A 15,784-nucleotide genomic window follows, 5' to 3' on the forward strand; every position below is an offset into this window, starting at 1 on the left:
AAGCCCGTGGTGAAATTTATGAAAAATTTGAATTGTTTCCTTATATGCTTTGAAGTTAGTTGAGGGCTGAAGATAAACTTCGAAAAAATCATGTCTTGTAGGAGTGGGTATACTACCGGATATGGTGAAGAAGCTAGCAAGGATTTACGGCTGCCAAGTTGGAAAATTACCTTTCTCGTACTTATGTATCCCACTTGGAGCTGATCCCAGAAAAGTACGTATGTGGGATCCTATTGTAAAAAGATTCTAGGTGAAACTATCGAGTTGGAAGAGCAGAACGTTATCGTTTGCAGGAAGGGTGGTGCTTATAAATTCTATTATGTCAGCATTAGCTCTTTACTTTATGTCGCTATTCGAGATTCCAATAACTATGTTAAATAGAATCGACAAAATTAGAAGAGCATTCATTTGGGGGAGTACCATTGAAAAAAGAAGGTTATCTAGAGTGAGTTGGAGTTGAGTTTGCTTACCTCAGAATTTTGGAGGAGCGGGGGTCATTAATATTCGGGCAAAGAATAGGGCTTTACTAGCGAAATGGAGATGGCGGTACATGATTGAAAGTTCATCCCTTTGGAGGTAGGTGATTTAATCCAAGTACGGAATACTTCTTCGAAGTTGGTATTTAAATTTGTCAAAACAGAGGAAATCATCGATTTGTTTGGAAAGGAATTGTGAGTAACTGGAGAAGCGAGGACATATCTAAATGGATGAATTTAGAGAATTTTCATTGGCAGCTAGGCAATGAAAATTAGACCTTGTTCTGGGAAGATTGGTGGTGTGGGTAAAGACCCTAGAGGAGCCTGTACCCTCAACTATTTAGAAATTCTAACATGAAGGTCTTGGTCGCCTCTATGCTTGGTAGTGAAGGTTTTAATGCAGGGAAGTGGTGCTCTTTATTTTCCAGGCCTTTATTTGATCGTAAGAAAAAAAACAGTTTGAGCCTTGGAGAAAGCCTTTTTATTGTTTGCTGGAATTAAATTATCTGACTCCCTACCAAATAGTATTATTTTGATTCATGAAAAATGTGGTCAGTTTTCGGTTAGAAGGCTATCACAATGCGAAGATTGAGGAACCAAGTTTTGAGTTCGAAAGAAAATAGAGATTAAAAGTCATATAAAAGGTGAAGAGCTTCCTATGGATGTTAAAGATTGATAGAATTCCGACTAAGGTGTATCTTCATTCAAGGGGTGTAGGTGGATTTTCAAATAAGCGTGGTTGTTGCGAGTCAACGCTGGAAGATGTAAACCATCTTTTTGTTGGTTGTCAGTTTGTAGTGAATTTTGTAAGTTATTCTGCAATTGGAGGAATGTTAGGGGGCCATCAATTCAAAATATTTCGGAACTGTATACCTTTTGTTTTGTAACATCATTCTCAGGAATCTTGAGGAGTTGGTGGTTCATTTCAATTGTAGCTACATTGTGGAGTTGCTAGCTCGCTCTAAATGATAAGGTAATCAATGGGAAATCGCCGAACTTGAAATATATCTTGTTCAGTACTAAATTACGGGCAATAACTTGGATCCAAGCTTCAAAGGTAGAGTGATTTGAGAGTCTCGTTGGTTGGTGGGACGACCATGCTTCTTGTCTTTTTATTGTCCGCGTTCAAAACCTGAACTTGCACTCACAGTATAAGTGTGTAAGGATCAGTGTGTGTGGAATATTATCGATGATGTATCAGCCTATGGGGGTTATTTGACTACGTCGGATGGTGCAATCCGAGCTTTATTTGCAGGTTCGTCCATTGGTGGCAGCAGGGATTTGCCTACTGTTTTGGCAATTAAAATATCCCTGATAACATTCATCGAGGCAGGGTGGTTAGGTAGGGCTGTAGTACTAGTGGAAGTTGGATCAAGTGTTGTGATCAATTGGATTAACAATCCATTACAGCGTCCGTGACACTGGTGGCATGTATTTCTGGATATTGACAGACTTTCGAAGAAGATTGAACAGTTGCAATGTTATCAGGTCTCGTGTAATTGGGATGGAATGGTTGGTTGGCTAGTGAAGGATGGTGTGCACATGCACGAGTTATATAAAGCTTGGTGGTAAGCGACTGTGGAATTTTTTGGGCCCTTGTCTTGGGGTCTGATTGATTTGTTTTTAATCTGTAGTCTCTGACGTGGTTAGTTTTCATGCACAGTATCTTATAAGTGTATGGATATGTTATCGCAAGCTCTTTTTTTTTCGGGTGTGTGCGAGAGATGGTGAGCTTAGCGGATCACCGAATTTGATGGATTATTGCTTTTATGGTTGGGTCTTGTTGTTCAGCAGTTAGATCAGTAATGGTGTTAATTCTAAATGATTCAGTTTATTGCTGTTGTAGTAGAGTAGGTTGTGGATGTTTGTTTTTGGCTGAGTGCAGTTCTATCGCTGGCTTGGTTGATTAGTGAGGTGCTTTGTTCGTCTGTGAACATATCAACCTTCTTAAAAATAGTCAGTCTTGAATCAGGTCGTTTTCTTTAGGTTTTGAAGTTTATTAGTCTATTGGATTTGGTAGATCTTTGGTAGGTTATTTTTTCAGTCCATTAGAGCTAGGTTTTGAGTAATTATAGTTCCATCGTTTTTATTCTGTTTGGTTTCTTTGTTCTTGTAACCTTTCGAATCACGAGTTATAAGTTTCGAGTTTATTCAATTGGACCTTAGGATGAAATTTTACTAGCTTAAGAAAGGTTTGATCCAAGTGGATTTAGTTTGGGCTTGGGATGAGCCCAATAAGAGTTAAAATGGGGATGATTTTAATCATGAACTAAAAGTGGAAGGACTAGGTTATTAATTATCTCATTTATTCAAATGAAATATGAATTTTCATTAATTGGATGATATCACCATATGAAACATTGCTTCTCTTTTTCACCCCCAACTTTGTTTCTTCTTCCTCTCATCTTTCTCATCTTCTTCCTTCCCAAGTTGAAACAAAGGTCCAAGCTTTTAGATTTGCAAGCTTATATAAGAATTTCCTAGGTAAGAACTACATTCTACATCTCCTAAGCTTCAAATCAAGCTCTCATTTACAAGGTTTGGGTGTGTTAACCAAAAATGAGTTTTAGTGGGGGTTTATGAAACCTTAGGATTTTAATATTTTTTGGGGAGTTTTGAGTTGTAGAAATCGTTTCTAGTACTTCCTCAAGTTCTAAAATGAGTTACCAACTCATTTTCCTTGTTTTGATTAGTGAAAGAGCAAAAGGAGAGTTCAAAGCAAGAGGCAAAGAGGAATTGGTCCTTGGTTGAGTTAAGGACGTTTCAACAATTAAGCAACAAGGTAACATGTTTCTAACTTGACAATACCACATATAGGTCATTAAATATGCATAAATGGTTAGTTAAGTTCATCAAGCATGCTAGAGTAAATTCATGATAAATTTTGCATTTGATGTTTGTAAGCATGAAATGTTACACCTTTTGACCCCCTAAGACCTTAGATAAGACTTTAAAGATGTTTGCTAGCCTTAGTAGAACAAATAAGTGAGTTTGGGGTGCAATTGCGTGCTCAAAATAGGGCACTTCAGGTTGTCCGTATCGACACTAGAAGAACAGTACCGATACGGTTCTTCGTGAAGGGTAAAAACAAGGGTATTTTGTGAGGGTAGTATTGATACTCTCTCAAGGAGTATTAATATTCGTGGTCTAATTTTGTTACTCAAGGTGTGGTATCGATACCGGTGGTAAGTTAAGGATTCCAATGTGCAATTTTGGTATCAATAGGGTAGAGTATACTGAGGTATTTTTTCAAAACACCAAAGCCATTTTTTGTATCGAAACTCGGGTTAATATCGATTCCTACTTATGGGAGTATCGATACTCCTATAAGAATATAGATATTGAAGGTTTTTCCCAAACATTGAATCTATTTTTGGTATCAATACGGTACTGTTGGCACAACATTGATACCATCGTCATATTTTGTGCCGTTTGGATCTTTTGGTTTGGGTGTTCGACTTTGGGTGTTGTGAAGTTGTATGGGCTTTTCTTATTCGAATACAAACGGAAACAATTAAAGTAACTAATTACACACCTAGAAATCAAGCAAATTAGGATAACATAAGATTGTATATTGTGTGATGCTCGGGAAACGGTTGGGACACCCGAGTTACTCTAGTATCATGACATTTGACTTTCATGTTACGATATCCAGATCTTTGATCGGGCACGCATCTGATGCAAGTAAGATTCTATATTGTACCCCAATGCTTGAATAGGTTCAGGATATGAGCTTTCGATGCACGTAAAATTTTGGTCCTCACCTCGATCTCTCGAGTATCCGAGATAGACTAGGATTATAAGTTCCGATGCACGTAAAATTTCGTTTCTTACCCAGAAGCTATCACATTCTAGATAGGTTGTAATGTTATCCGAGATACACGTAAAATTCCTCCAACCATTTCGGTGGTCCCATGTGATATCGTAATTCATGGATCTTTGGGTCGAACTGGATTAGGGTGTTATAGTTCTTCTTGCTATGCGTACTTTTTTCCTCCATTTAAGTTTAGGGAGTTTTTTTAATGAAGCACACAGTTACGCTTATTCGATATCATAAAATTATTGTTGTGCAAAAGAATTAAAATATTTTAAAGTATAAGAATCAATTTAAAATTTGAGTTATTGTTCAAAAACATCTTATGCAAATAACTCTTTTTTTAATACTCGTATAAAAAAACTATTAAATTCATAATCTTTTTAAGGGTTAGGATACACCTACACTACAGAAAACTAATAAATTCATAATCTTTTTATGTGTTCCTGTTTTTTTCCTACATGGTCAAAGGATACCAAGTAAACCAGTCTAACGTGCCACATTAACCTCTTGAAGGATACCAAGTAAACCAGTCTAACGTGCCACATGAACCTCTTGTTATTGAGGTAAAAACTGTTAACAACCAAGTGACTGGTTTATTATAAAACAATAACCTTAGTGACCTCTCTTTCGCAAATCAAGAGGGCCCTTTCTCCGCATGAAACCGTCCACTCCAACCCTTCATATATGGGAATTGTCAAGTATTTGATTTCTCTATTTTTTAATTGCATATATAGTAATTGATTGAATTAAAAATTAATTAAACTGGTGATTTAATTGTATATATTGATCTAATTACGACAGGATAATTCAACTAATTCTATTGAAGTATGAGTAAGTTTTGTTATAAAAATGATCGACTGAATGAATTGTTATAAAACAATAATATTAGTGGTTGTTTTATTACTTTTGAAACTTCAGTGTTGAAAACAATATACTTGTACTTCAGTGACTATTTACATAATTTACTCTTTTCCTATGTGGTCAAAGGATGCCAAGTAAGTTAGCCTAATGTTTCGCATCAGCCTCCTGTTACTAGGGTAACGATTGTTAATCGTCGAGTGACTGATTTGTTATAAAATAGTAATATTAGTGACAGTTTCATTACTTTTGTAACTTCTGTGCTGAAAATAAACTTATTTATTCTTCAACGATTATTTATGTAGTTTACCCAAAATTAAAGATGGAGTAAATTACTATCAACTAGTAAAAATTGAAAATAAAAGAGTATCAATGCTTCTATCGATTATAATTTTTTGATTTAATTTTTTATTTAACCAATAATTTAATTAATTAAACTAAAAATTATTCGTATGACCAATTCGATCTAGTTGTTATCTGGATTGCAAGAACTACAAGCGTAATGTCAAGCTAGAAATTGCCATTAATAATAACATTTTAATGTTTGATCAGACAAATTAATTCAACTTCAAAACGGACTTGCAACAAATAACATCCTCCATAGACATTATTATTATTATTATTATTATTATTATTATTATTATTATTATTATTATTATTATTATTATTATTATTATTATTATTATTATTATTATTATTATTATTATTATTATTATTATTATTATTATTCAATCTCTCGCAATAAAATTAACATGTACGAACCAACTTACCTCAGTGGTTAAAGGAATCATTGTTGTTCCTAAAGGTCACGAGTTCGAGTACCAACGACTGCAGCAGGGTGATTGAGCTCTCATTGTCAAATGGTTGAGAGTATTTAGAACATATATTACCTTGTAATCACCTTAACTTACTAAAAAATAAAATTAACATTGTTATTCGATGGAAAAAGGTAAATTACTAATTTTATCGTTCAACTTTACTCTTACTTTTATTTTGATCATTATAATTTAATTTTTAACTTAATTATTCAACTTTCGAATTATTCCTATTTTGATTACTCTATCGTTTAAACATAACAACATTAAGACATGACAACTGATACTAAAGCAATGTCATTTTTAAAAAAATTCAAATTGACACCAAATCATTTTGGTCATATTATATCAGATCTGGTTTGTATTAAAAATCTAAGAACGATTGATTATAATATAACTTATCGGGTCAATGCCGAATAAAGTATCTAATCATTCGAGTCGAGACCATTTTCATGGATGCCAAAAATTCAACCTATCATGTCTCGTCTCATACCCATAACTACTTATACATGTATAACATCCTATACATGTACGACACACAATTGACATATCTGAATGTCACACGGAACCACCGGAGTGGCTAACCAAAATTTTTTCTTTAATTTTAAAATCTGAAATGATCATTTGTAAATCCTCATGCCAAGATAAATCAACCATAATTTAATAAAATAGTTTACATCAAGAGCTCACAAAAATAATAATTAAAATTATATATACCATCATTTAAAATAAGTTACTATTTGAATGTACAAAACGAGTTTACAAATATATATTCCCTTTAAAGATGAACTCGAGAGGTACTCTGCACTAGTCTGATCTAGATCACTATTGGCAAAAAGGGTCCTCCGACTGCTCCTCGACTAACTTGCGTAAGGAAACAAATTCCAAACATTAAGCTAACTAGCCCAGTGTCACACTAACAACTAAGTCATACTAAAAGTGTTCATGTCATGCTCAAGCCGACTAATAGACTGCAATAGTGAGTATACTCATATATTGCACTCTCTACTTTGTGGTAGACATCATTGTGAGTTGAGGGTTCTGCATTTCAGAGCTCACGCACCCCTCTAGTCTACCGAGGATGAGGCTTAGAATCTCTACATTGGACACCCTCGACTAACCCACCCCTCGTGAGTGTCGGGCCTCAGCCCTAGTTAGTCAGTTTAAAGTGCCTCATGCACTCCCTAAGGATATCCAGACTTATTCTATAATTTGACGTCATAATCTTACTAAAGGAACTCAGGTGTCCTGATCATTTCTCAAGCATCAATCAAGGCTAGTTTTATGTCCCCTAATTGATCTCGTTTTTAAATATAATTAAACATCATTAAGTTTCTCACTTGTAGTCTCATTTAATGATATATTGAAGTGTTGCGGTACCTCGAGTCAAATCCCTTAAAAATTGGACTTTCTTTCCTAAAATAGACTATTGGTATCGATACTGAGCATTCAATATCGATACCCATGACAATAGTTTTGATAATTTATATAAGTATTGATACTAAAAAGGCTACTGGAAAATGGGTTTTGATATCACTCATGGAGTCTAGAGACTGTGACCCCAATATCGATACTTCTAAACGAGTATTGATACCAATATCGAGACCCAAATTACAAAGTGCACAAAATAAGCATTAAAAATCATATTCTTCTAACCCAAAGACCTTAGTGAAGTCCCCAAATTAATATTTTATGTTTGATATAAGGGTCATAAAGAAGGCCTTTAAACATGCTATAACTTTAAAATATACAATCTACCATAGAATTAACTCATCATGCTTCAACTAAACTTTTAAGAAGATGCCACATCTCTAATGACCCACAGAGAGTATCAAAGAGTTATAAGTGTGGTTACCTTGTTTCTTTTGATGTCTAGAACTCTCCTTAATCAACCCGAAATTAACTTTTCTTTCCCTCTTTCTTTTGAGTTCTCCCCCACCTCCTTCACTAAACAAAGGTAAGAAAAGAGGTTATTATCTTAACTAATTTCTTGGATTAAGTTAAAGACATTATCTATAACTTGAATCCAGTAACCTAGAGCTTGAATCCCTTGATTCTCTTAATTCTCCATAAAACCCTTTTTTGGTTTCAAAGACTAAAACTTGAAAAATGGAACTTAAAATGAAGCTAAAAGGATGAGGATTAATAATCTTACCTTAGATTGACCCAACCTAAACTTAAAATCCTTAATCCTTCAACTTAAAATGAAAGAAGAAATGAGAAAAGATGGAAGAAGAATATGAGTGTTTGGTGAGCTAAAATATGGGGTGGTTCACGTAAAAATCATATTATATGTAGGAGATTTCAACTTTCAAACTAAAAGGGGGAAATTTACACTTTTAGTCCATCAACTTTCTATTTCATAAAACACTCATCCCCTAACATAAAACTCTTGAGCCCAACTCAAGCCCACAAACACTAAATTTGGTCCAACTATTCTAATGGGTCTCTTGGCTCAACTTTATAGGTCTCGAGTTGACCCGAACAACAAACCTGAGATTCGGGGCATTACAACATGCTTTGATTGTAACCCCCTAGACTCGACCTAGGAGTTACAAAAGAATCAGAGGAGCCAGACCAATCACAAAAATGATTTTCAAATGAAATTTATTTAATAAATCATAGTTAAAAGAGTTTAAATATATATATATTTAACCTCATACAATATGAAATCAATAGTACACCTTTGATAACCAAGCTGGTTTTACACCTGAATAATCTAAAAAAATAAGACATAAACAAAGTGAGCTGAAAGCTCAGTGTGCCATCTAGGTACAAGTAATTATTAATATAAATATATTGATGATCCAAATGTGAAATAACAAACAACATGATAATCAGACAATAGTAAAACATATATTTTATCACCAGAAAGTCATACAGAGTTCCGCACAGCCTTACATTTCCTTACAGATAAATAGAATGGGAAATGTTACCAGTGGGAGTAGGAGTCCTTTGAACTTGGATCCAAAACAGAAAACATAATCAAGATGAGGATGTTATCATTCGAAGAATAACCTGAGTTAACCTCCGAGGAGGAACTCAACAAAAATAAAAAACATGATGGGGAATTAACCTCCGAGGAGAAACTCAATAGAATTCAGAAACATGATGGGGATGTTACCCTCCGAAGAGAATCCCTAGTTAACTTCAAGGAGGAACTCAACAGAAGCCAAAAAATAGGGCGAGTATATTGTCCTCGTAGAGAATCCCAAATAGAAACATGACATGGATATTGTCTTTTGTAGAGGATCTCTTGCAAATGACATAAATACATTAAAGAAAAAAATTAAAATTGATGCAACAAGAGTCAGGAATCAGGTATATCAAAGATAAACATAATCAGAAAATGAAATTACTTAACATATGTGTCAAACATATGTGTCAAACATATAGCATCAAACAATATAATAGCACAAAATTATTAATTGCAACATATGTGTCAAGGGGACACACCTATATCGGTTAAATATTACTAGCTAAGCCTTAAGCTTCCCACAATCAACAATAGCAATATTAGGTCATTCAGAATGAAAATGTAAATCTCAAGACAAGCATGCTGAACCAAACTAAGTTGAAAGATGGTGGTCAATACCTACTGAGAGTGATTCGGAGACACATGATCACCACCAGAGCATAATACCAAAAAGTGAGTCGAAAATCCAAGAATTTACTTAACATAACCATAATGTAAAGCACTAAAAGATGCAGAACATGGCTTTTGGGGTAGAATTTGGCAAAATAGACTTAGGACATAGAAAACACCATGATAGAGGTCTTCAAAAAAGTCAACGGGTTAAAGTCAAAATCAATTGTCCATGTCAAGTCAAATACAAAGTCAATGGGTCGGGTCAATGGGTTTGGTTAAATAGTTTAGGGTCAGATCGATTCAATTCAGGGTTAGACCGATTCATAGTTTGAACCAACAAAATCATTCTCACATGTGCATGACAACACTTGGGAGTGCGTAAAGGCTCTTACGGTGGCTAGAAAAATACAAAAAATTCCAAGGTTGCATTTTAAAGCACGTGAATTCACTTATTGATAGGGGTGTGCAAAATGATCTGATCAAATCAATCTGATTTGGTGATTCGATCTAGAAATTCAGATATCAATATGTATTTTGATTTTTCGGATAATTTGGATTGAATATCCGAATTTTTTTTTGGAGAATCGGATTGAATAAATTTCAATTTCAGATTATACGAAAATATATTAGGCTTTTAGATTTTAGATACCCTTTATCCTAATAAATGAGTAACTCACTAACCCATTAAAGCTCTAACCCAATAAAATTTAAGATATTTAATTATTTATTGTGTATGAGTAATTAAATATATATATATATATATAAATATAGTAGAACTATCAAATATGTTACATTAAATCACAAAATTTAAAATTTAAAATTAATTTTTTTATCAAATTAAATTTTAAATTCAGATTCAGATATTTATATATCCGATTCAAAATTTCATATATATGATGTTTCCAACATTTGTAAATGGCGAAAAAAAAAAAGGTAAACAAAAGAACTAGACGATTTGCCTCGTTGAGACGAAGTGAATGGCACCAAAGGTGAGTACCACGATAGCCTGGACGGAGTCAAAACATCAAGAAATCGAAGAAGGTGATAGAAATAGTGAGAGAACCATGCGGCGACAGTTCAGAAGTGGGAGAGTGAGAGAAAAAAAAAAGACGAGGGAATGAGTTTTAAATTTAATTTAACCCCCAAATTTTGGGATATGGCAAATCTTACCCCTTAAAAAAAAATTGATCTGAAAATTTTACCTGACAGAAAAAGATGAGGGAACAACATTCTTACATACTCCTGAATCTCCCAAATGGCCTTCACAAGGCTAACTATTTCCTCAAACTTGGTCCTCATAGAAAATAATCTATAGGCTCCTCTTAAGTCAAATAAGATCTTAGCTCAATATTCTTAATAGAAACAACACAGTTTAATACCCCAAATTTTGGCTAGGAACAAAATATAAGTTTTGAAAGTTTGAAGGTTAAATATAAACTTTGTAAAAATTTAGGGACCAAAAATATAATTTTGAAACATTATATATTTTAGCCCATAAATGAAAAGTTTGGCCTAAAACAAGAATTTTCGTGGTGATCAGATTTTCGGTATGTGATTTGTGTTAAAATCTATAAAGTGATAAAATTTGGTATAGAAATCGAATAATCAGATCAAACCGGAATTTTAGGAAAAAAATGAAGGATGATAGAAAAATGTTGGAAATAATATTTCCATAATTTAGAACAATGGAATTTATCATGGATAAGAAGAATAAAGGTTGATTTTCCATGTTAAGCCAAAATTATGAAATATGGTGACTAAATTGTAATTTTTGAAAATTGCAGAGGATAAAGTTGGAAAGTAAATTTTTGTTGGTTCATCTTTGACTTTGAACATTAAATGGGAAGATATTATGGTGGCATGGTGGAATTTCATATTAAACTAATTTTAATATCATTTAAATAATTATAAGACGTGTATATTAGTGAAATGGTGTAGAAAATAAAGAAGAATTAGCAACTTCTTCAAAACCGTGAACCACCATTTCTAAAGAGGTAAGAATTTTCAATTTGATTTTTATGCTTATTCGATCGATTTTTAGGTTAAGCTATTATATATATAATTAATCTACATGAAATTCTCTATCATTTGGTATAAATATTACATGGTGAATAAGTTTATATGTTAATATTGAAAAATTAGCGTTTATGATTTTGAAGGATTTATGGAAGATTATTATGTTTTTTATGTTGGAGATTAATTCTAAAGCATGTGTGATGAATTAATTGATGTGTAAGGTTATGTAGTTGGTTCGGACATATTAGTGTTTTTAGGAATATTTGGATTTTGATGTAATTTGAAGATGTGATCATTAGAATAGCATGAATTTGATGTACGGAAGTTGAATTCATGCTTGAAATTGAGTGAAAATCAAGCCTTAGACTACTTGAAGTATTCGACCATATGAAGAAAATTAGGGGGAAATATTGAATATTTTCCTATAGTCTAGAATTGATATTAGAAGTGTTCTATATGATTTGGAGATTAATTTGGATCAATTTGGAACCTTGAGTTAGTAAAAAGGCTAATATGCAAGATTTGAGAATTATGGGATTTTATTGCAAGAATGTGATATTTGGGGTGCTCAATATGGATTTTAATATTTGAAATTTTTAAGTTAGAAAGTTGAGTGGAGCCAATTTGCAAATTTGGTAAACTTTGAGATGGAATTCGAAAAGTTATAGGAAATTGGGGATTTGATTGCAAGTTTTCAAATGTGAAAATATCATTTGAGTAAAATAGAACAATTCTGGAAATTTTAATAGCATGTTGATTCCTGAGTTTAAATTATTGAGTTAGGATCAAATTACAAGGTTATAAAGATGGATGGTTAAATTCGAAAAATTTAAGAAGCTTTAGGATGGAATTGCAAGTTTTTGAATGCTAAAGTATTGATTTGGGAATTTTATTAAGGTACTGGAAATTTTAGAAATTAAAGTTCAATGATCATGATGGTGAAGGATCGTTATGAATTTAATGGAAAAGATAAGGTAAATTTTAGAAAGAATTAATAATTAATGGATTGATTGTGTATTTGGCACAAGTTGAAGGGTTGATAGTGGAAATAAATATTTATGGGATCGAATAAGAATTTTGAGAAGTTTGAAATTTTGATGGGAAACATGATTTAGTTTTATATTGATTTAAGTATCTATTTTATCTCTATCGAATTTTATACTTAAGCTTAGAGTATGTTAGTTTGATACTAATATATAGTTTAAATATTTTATGTTATTATATAACGTCTTCAGACCACGATAAATCTAGTGATTCAAGTAACTCAAAAGGGTAGGAAAAGATGCGGGATTGAGAAGATTATCTTTGAAAAGGTTCGATAATGAGGCAAAGGTGAGTACATTTAATTTGTATTTATGTTATCAAACAAACATTAGCTTGTGATGAGCCAGTATTGGAGTTACTACGTTAGAAAGTGACTTCTAATGTTATGTGAATTGTGATTCAAGCCTATATGTCCATTCGGTAAGTAATAGAAGTATGGAATGAGTTAAGGAAGCTAATTAAGGAAAGTGCCTAGAATTCAAGATTTGAACATTAAGTTTAGAAAATCACTATAAATTATACGGAAATGATTAGAGGATGATTATTATACCACTGAATTTTTATATCAATCTAGTTATTTTAAACAAACGGCTAATGATTTCGAATAGTATACAAAGAGATATGAATTTTTAATCGAGAATAGGTCAGAAAACAAAGCAGCAGAATTTGTTCAAAACAGCTTCTATAAGTCAACTTAGAAAATTCACTATAAATTGTACAAGAGAAACTAGACGGAGTACCTTATATGGTTAGATTCATATTCGAGTCTAGTTTTCATTGGTAAGATCGGAATAATTTTTAATTATGTATATTAATACAAAATAATATTTCTTTGAATGTGGTGCAAACTGCTAGAATATGAAATTTTGATAAATTGTGTAGTTGAAGCATTTGAAAACAAATGATTAGTTTTAAAACTTAGTGAGGCTTATATTTTGATTTATTAATAAAGTGTCAAACTTAATGAAATTTATTTATTTATTTAGCTATTTTGATTGAGGACGACTTGTGATAAGTTAACATCGTATTATTTAAAGTATGTTTTCTATTTTAAATACAGATTATTTTCATAATGTTTATATAAGTCTTATGAGTGTTTAGGGTATGAACAGCCCAAATTATGATTTTTATGAAAATAATTGGAAAATGACTCTGAGTTGAAATATTGATTATGAAACAAATAAGATATAATTTGAAAGCTCATTGTATGATGCATTGAGAGACGTAGGTACAATTGGCATGCCACGAGGTGGAGTGATTATGATCTGGTACATTTGTGTACATTATTTGTTGCACTGATGGTGCAAGTGATATGAATGCACTTGGAGTGCATATTCTGATTACGATGATAGCACTGAAGTGCTTATTGCGCACACTCATCTGACTCAAGTAAATTGCATTCTCTTACATATACATTGGGCTATAAAGTAAATGTGAAAGTTATGATAAGAATATGAAAGAAAGGAGTAGGGAATTGAAATGAAAGTTCTGAAATATGTTTGAATGAAAATAACATGATTTGTTTATGACATTTGATGTTGATTTACATGATTTTTGATAAAATCATGAGATGATGATTTTTCAGGTTTTCAAGAGAAAAACGGCTTGATTAGCTCGGTTTGAAAATTTTAATGTTTTTATTCAAATTACAGCTTTATGTTGCATACTTTATGGAATTTATGTTTTAGATCACTTTAGCTATATTACTACCTCACTAAGCTTTACTTAGCGCATGATGATTTTCATGCATAGGGTCAAATATAGAAACAGACGTAAAGTGAGGAGCTTTCTGAGCATCTTTTGAAAGTCAAACCTACTTATAGAATCAATAAGACATTCTATCTTTGACTTATTCGTGGCATGTAAATTAAACCTTATGGTATACTTTATTGAATTTATTTTAAAAGGGTCTGTAATAGTAAACTAGGATTATTTTTAGTTTTGGTTAGTTATAATCGTATTTATGAATGAATAGTATAAACGTTACGTTCTAAATGGTTTTTAAAATTAAGTAGTATTTAGGCAGCTTTATATAGTTATAAAATAGCACTAGAGTGTCTAATTACTTCTTGAAATCTATTTCGTTTTCAACAATCAAATATTATTTTATGATTTTGTAGGAATAAGGAAAAAATTTAAGTTGAAATAGAAAATATTTAAAAATGAACAAAAACATTTAAGCATTTGTGATCAATGAATGTCTGAAAGGTTAATGTACCTTCTATAACTCGTACTTTAAGACGTATACATGTTATGGGTGTTACATTTATTGGCATCAGAGTTACAGGTTTATCTGATTCTCGACCTAAAGCGAGCCTATGTTATGTTAGAGATATGTGCATGCCACTAGGATGTCAAAATTTCTGATCTGGTATGGTTTGATGATTTTATTGATAATATTTCTCCTTAATAATGTAACTTTGAAATGTATGTATTAGATGTCAGAAGTTAAGAACTAGGGTAAGAAAGTAGATAATGTTAGAAAAAGAATCGCTACTAAAACCGATCAAAACAGATCTGGAAGGATTTTAGTATCTCGTCTTAAAAGGATGGGAGTTATAAGGAATTTTCTTCTATTATGTGGAAGAAAAGCCCCATCATTTAATGAGGTTACTGAATTAGAGGAATCTATCAGATGGTTTAAAAGGATTACAAGAGAATTTGAAACTGATGAGGATACAGTGATTATTAAATTTACCGATGATATTGGAATATCTACAGGAAAGTAAATTGTCTGTTAAAGTTTAAAGAAAGTTAAGTTTTTAGTGAATCGGATGACAATTATGTTATACCTTTGAAAGGATTTAAAATGATATTAAAAGATAGTAGTTGTTGATCCGAATAACTTGAAGGGTTTCAAGATTATGGCAATTGGAGTAAGGTTATAGAACTATGAAAGTATATGTAGAATAATTTTAGGTGGTAAACTAGAAATTTACCGTTAATAGAAGAATTCATGAATAAGTTGTTGTTGAAACATTTTAATATTTCTATATAACAAATTAAGTTAAATGGATTTTAAGATTTTCCAAATGATTTTCTAAGTATATTCGATATAACTATTCGAACATCAAAACATTACTCCAAATATTTCAAAAATCATTTTTGATCCTTACTTAAGTGTAAAATTAAGTTTTAATCATAAAACAATTTCAAAATAATTTTACAA

This window comes from Hibiscus syriacus, unplaced genomic scaffold (assembly GCF_006381635.1).
Source record: "Hibiscus syriacus cultivar Baekdansim isolate YM2019G1 unplaced genomic scaffold, ASM638163v2 tig00110945_pilon, whole genome shotgun sequence".
Taxonomy (NCBI): domain Eukaryota; kingdom Viridiplantae; phylum Streptophyta; class Magnoliopsida; order Malvales; family Malvaceae; genus Hibiscus; species Hibiscus syriacus.